Raw genomic sequence first — 5,974 nt, forward strand, 5'->3', positions numbered from 1 at the left:
TTTGTACCGAAAATTACTTCTTCATATAAGGCTTGAAGGGTTCTACAATAATTTTTTTTTGGACCTACCTCGGAGGTCCTATAAATTAACCCATGTCCGTTCGTTCGTTCGTCCGTCCGTCCGTCTGTTACCAGCTTTTCTCAGGATTGGCTCATTATTTTTTTCTGATTTTTGGCACAATGATGCAAAATGACAATACCTAAAATGTAGCGGATAGTAGGGGGAATTTTGTTCGATTTTTTGGAATCGCTCGACTGTTTTGTTAGAAGCACTTGTTATACATTTTTGGAAAGCTAAGGGGTAGGGGAATCGAAATTACTATGTTTCCAATTTTTTTCGGACACTTTGGTGTGATTTTCGGACAAATATGACGGTCTCAGGCAAAAATCATAGTGTTAAAAATTAATGAAAATTTTAGCTCGAGAAAACGGAGACCTGTTGTATATTTTTGGAAAGTTCTCAAAAAATTAAGATTAGAGATATATTGCAAGTATAGGTGATTTCTGTACCTACGCGAGATATTAACCCTGACACCGTGTTTTTCAGCCAGAAACAGCTATTTTGTCCAGTTTTTGCGCTTTTTGAAACTCAATATCTCGAGTTAGGTACTGAAATCACCTATACTTGCAATATATCTCTAATCCTAATTTTTTGAGAACTTTCAAAAATACACAACCCTATGATTTTTGCCTGAGACCGTCATATTTGTCCGAAAATCACACCAAAGTGTCCGAAAAAAAATTGGAAACATAGTAATTTCGATTCCCCTACCCCTTAGCTTTCCAAAAATGTATAACAAGTGCTTCTAACAAAACAGTCGAGCGAATTTACAAAATTCCCTCTACTAGGAGCCCGATTTTCGAAAAACATTTTTTTCCGGCCGAAAATGCCGGAAAAACTGGTTTTTGGCATTTTCTCGAGATTTTATCATTAGTTTTTTCTGATTTTTTGCTCAAAAATGCGTATTAACAATGCCCAAATAAACATGGCGGAGTCTGATTTTTGATAAAAAATCTTTTCCGGTTGAAAATATCATATATTTAAAATATTTCCGGAAATTGTCGTTGTTCTGGATTTTCATTTGACTCTTTCCCTATAGGCTGTTTTTTCATTCAAAAACATTATTAATAGCAATGCCCATCATCAATTTTCATTGTTTCAAGAAAACTATTTTTATAAAATTGGAACAATCTAGTTTTGCCGGAAAGACAGTATTTCTTGCATTTCTCGAGCTGTACTTTATTCGTTTATATTTTTTTTGAAATTTTGCACACTGATGCAAAATGACAAATACCTAAAATGACGGACGATTTCGAAAACATTTTTCCGCCGAAAATTGCCGAAAACCGTTTTTTGACATTTTCTCGAATTTTCATCCTTAGTTTTTTCTGATCTTTTTTGCAGAAAGATGCGTATTCGCAATGCTCAAAAGATGACCGAGTTCGATTTTTGAGAAGCCGGCCAACAATGCCGGAAATTTCCGTTTTTGCAGATTTTCATTGGATTTTTTCGTTTTTCTTTCTTAGTGAGGTTAAGTATACGGATAATCACGACGACGGACGAAATTTAGGCTGAAATACGAAATTGATTGGTTGAAACTCACTAGCCTGTTAAATTTTCGTTCGTCGTCGTGATTTTACCGATTTACTTAACCTCACTAATCTTTGTTTTTTTCAAACAAAAACATTATTTATAAGAATGTCCATGATTAAGCATGGTTCAATTTTCAATGAAATGAAGCTGATTTTGGTAAAGGAACTTTCTAAAAATCGCCAGCAGAGAATCGCCGGATTTCTTGAATTTCTCGAGTTTTTCTTGTATTCTGCATTTTCATACTATTGTTGTCATTTTTCAATTGTCTTATTACATCAATCTTCAGGTAGGTCCATTCCAGCATGTAGCTTGTTCTTTCTCTGATACCCGACGCCCAAAGAATAAGTTGTATTTCACTATATGTGGATTATTGTTTGATTCAACGAATATGTTTTCAATATTTCTGAAATTAGAAAGTCATATTATTTTAAGTTGTCAAGGTACTTTATTAGTTAACTCTCAGACCAATTAAATTTACGCGTGCGTACTGAGAATGACGTAGGAGAAAGAAAAAATTCGTTCTTGTGAAGTTCTTAACTTGTAACAAGAATTTCCAAATGCCGCCCTAAGAATATGAAGGGAATCGTGAATATTTGTTGCTTTTCTTTCCAGAACAAAGCATGATGAGAAATTTTTACTACATCACTCTAGGCAACCCAAAAAAGATCCTCTCAAGAAGAGCAAGCGAGGACAATGTTGACTGATAATGGCGGCTGCCACTCACCTGTTCTCTAAATCTCTAAGCCCAAGGATAATAAGCGTGCCATAATATATCGTTAGACTATGCTTTAGTCTAAGACAAATCACTATTTAATCTATGAAAAAAGCTCAAAGCCGAAGAAAATTCTCAAACGGGTTTTCTTTTTCTTTCTTTTTTTTTGCCGAAAAGGAGTTTACAGCCCGGTACTGGCCAGTCTTCCATTCCAGTTTCATCGAAACTCTCCCGCCGTTTTTTCCTGTATATATACGCCCATCATGGCTGTAAACATCGTCTAATACATAGCAAAGCACGTCGGAGCAAATTTAGAAAAATACTTTGTCTTTATCACAAAAACGTATACGTAGTAAAATCGAATATTTACATAGCTTACAGAAAAATATACAATAAATTAAAAAGCTAAGCAGGCCGCGCCTGTCCCGGGATTGATGATAAAACATTGTAAAAATGATAAAAAAAAAAAAAAAAATTAAATATTTGCAATTGTTTCACTGACAATGGGGTTACCCTTGTCTAGTGCAAATTTATCCGCATCGGGAATCAGAAGGAGCAAGGAAGTGTTCTTTTCCAGAAACCGAATAGAATTAAAATTAGAATATTAATTTCTCGACTCAAGACACGCTGAATTTCAATCACTACGATGAGTACAAAATCTTCCTTAAAATGCTGTGTTTTTGTTCGTAATGACCATCAATAGGGGTTTTACTAATTTCTCAGTTCTATTAAAGGAGGAGAAACCCTTAAAATACTTTCTTTAATAATAGTCTCTCTAGCTTGGAGATCCATGCTATTGTATTATTCATGCTGGTGACTTTTTATACGAAACGGCTAACCGGAAAAAAAAGGTGTATTTTGAAACTGTATTTCTTGCGATATTCATTTTTTTTTTGCCTGATGCGATGGCTTAAAGTAAGACATCTAGCCCTTCGGGTTCTTTCATAATGAGGAGGGGGCTTTTTGTTCGCATTCACTTTTTCTACAAACAAACTCTGTTTTCTACTTTTTCACCGCCCCACCGCCCACCGAACCCCGCCATATTGCGATCAAAATATCACTTGGTAGGACTGGGTCCTAGTTATTTTTTTACCATGGTAACAAGGAAGCCATTCTACTGTACATAAACAAAACATAATAAAAAGATAACAAAAATCAAAATAACGACTGACAAATCTGAAAACTGGGTGCATGTGTGATTTGAGTTGACTGCTCATATGGATTTTGGCAATATAAATGTTTTTGTAAGTATTGACGTTACGTTGGACTTGTCATTTGGTAGGAAATGAGCAAATGATTATGAGATTCTTTTTTGTCTTTCTTATCTAAGATTATCTGTAAAGTGAAAACAAATGCTGAAATGTAAAACAGTGCACAAGCAAAGCCATAGTATTTAAATTCATTTTAATACCATGACTGCTCCTAGGTCCAGGTGACTTTCAATAGTTTAGGAGAACGGTCTTTTGAATAAAACTATACTTCACCGCAGCATCAAGTAACCCTTCTGACGCACCGGACAGTCCAGTGTGTTTGTCCGGTGCCAAAAAGTATCCCTCAGCCACACCGGAAACCTTTTGTTCGGTGTAATTTTTCGAACTTCTGGGACACCGATCGGACAAAGTTTATTTAAAGATAATGCACACCGGACGCAAGTTCGGTGCGGTGTTGAGATTGTCTGGTGTTAAAAAGTATCCTCATCCAACCCAGTATGGATTTCGTGTAACTAACGCCGAAGTTCTTCGGCGTACAACTGAAACGTTTTTGGCGCATTGGCGTAAGGGTACTTACAAAGATTGTTTGATTTTCAGTTGGCGTATAGTAATAATTCCAGCTCGGCGTGAATGACTCCATAATCCATCGATTTTTAGCTTCCATTTGGCTAAATTTGCTTTCGCTCGCTTGCGCTCGTGTCAATTTATTAATTATGTTGGCGCATGCGCCTCTTTTCACATCTTGCACCCTTATTGAAAAATTGAATGTTGGTACAAAAGAAATTTTGCTTGGCGTGAGGCTTGCTGCACGGAAAAATATCTTCGGCGCGAGATTTCGTGGAATCCATACTGGCATCCAACACAGGACTTTGTGTGTCCAGTGTTCATAAGAGACAAGATAATTTAATATCACATTTTTACTGGCTGAGGGAAAGTAACGTATGTGGAGTAATTTTCTATTCAATACTCCGGTGCATAATTTGTGTATATAATTTTTTATTCAATACTGGCGTCTTTATGGCGCGCGAATAGCGCTATAAAATACTATCGCATCGGAGCCTCTAAATGGTCTAAAACACATCAAAATAGCTTAATACACGTCTTTTTTTTTTTAAGAAGCACACTTTTAAGAAACATGAGGCTCAGAATGCCTAAAAACTAAGAAACATCTAAGAAACATGCTGAGGCTGAGAATGAGAAAATAACATTTTTTAATTCGGTTTTTTATAAGAACCGTCCAATCAAGACTAATAAAAAGTTTAGAAACATGTAAGAAACATTTAAGGCTCAAAAGGCCGATTTCTTAAGAAACATTGAGGCTGCTTGGTGAAACTAGTTTCTTAAAAAAAAAAGACGTGTAGTTGTGATATAGGAAGAAAAAAATATTATTAATTTCTTTTTTTTGACAAGAAGGCAACCCTTAAAGGAACTCCATGGGAACATTTTTATAGCTTTGATACCCTTTGATTTGTGTGGTTGTGCTGCAACTTTAGGTCATTTTAATTGAAAATAAGTAAAAAAAGTTTTATAGTCCTTTGGGAGAACGCAATGGCCTATTGACTCAGTTTTGCATATTAAATTACTCCAGCCGGAAATCATCTGCTCCGTATTACTGTACAGAAATAAAGCCCTAATACTTTAATAGTATGTGGTGCAGCAGGTAAGTTTGCAGGGTTGTGGTGTGCTAATTTGGGAGAATGTGGGCAAGCCAATTTGAGCAAAACTTATTGAAAGGTAATAATGAAATGGTCTAATGTCGACATCCCTCATCTAATTCCGTCACCTTTTTTAAACCTAAGAATTTCTGATCGCTAATAAACAGACAGAGAGGAAAATATCTTTTTTTCAATCAGTGAATCCAGCCTTTCTTTTAAGGCCAGTCTCTACTTTCGTGTGAAATGAGCGAAAACTCTTTAATGTTTTTATAAGGTCACTGGTCGGTTGAAAAATGAAGCAATTCCATTGGTCAAAATTGATGTACAACAATTGAAAAAAGTTGAACTTACTACTTCAACTTTTTTTTGTTCGCATGAAACTATTTTATGACGTTATCTTTTTGTTCAAGCAGATAAAAACTGTCGCCCATTTAGTGGATACCTTTAATCCTATCTCTAAGAAGGGTGTCAAAATTACATGAGGGATGTCAACATTAGACGAACTTATGGTATCTAATTTCCCGCTGGTTTCACTTGCATCCATTGAAGTGTGGAGTAATTATATGCAACAGACCATTGTGTTTGCCTAAAAGGAGTATTTGTCTTTGGTTTAGTAGCTCTGTTTTTTTGAAAATAAGTGAAGTTCCGGCCTGGTTCCTCTATTTACAAATTACATCACTTTATTGATCTAGCATCAAAAATGTTTTGGAAATGGAGCTTTTAATTTTACTAATGGATAAAAGAACTGAAGAAAGTTCAATTTTTGGAACTAAAAAAAGTTACATTTTCCAACTTGGACAAGA

The sequence above is a fragment of the Clytia hemisphaerica genome, unplaced genomic scaffold (genome assembly GCF_902728285.1).
Source record: "Clytia hemisphaerica strain Z4C2 unplaced genomic scaffold, Clytia hemisphaerica genome assembly, whole genome shotgun sequence".
Lineage (NCBI taxonomy): Eukaryota > Metazoa > Cnidaria > Hydrozoa > Leptothecata > Clytiidae > Clytia > Clytia hemisphaerica.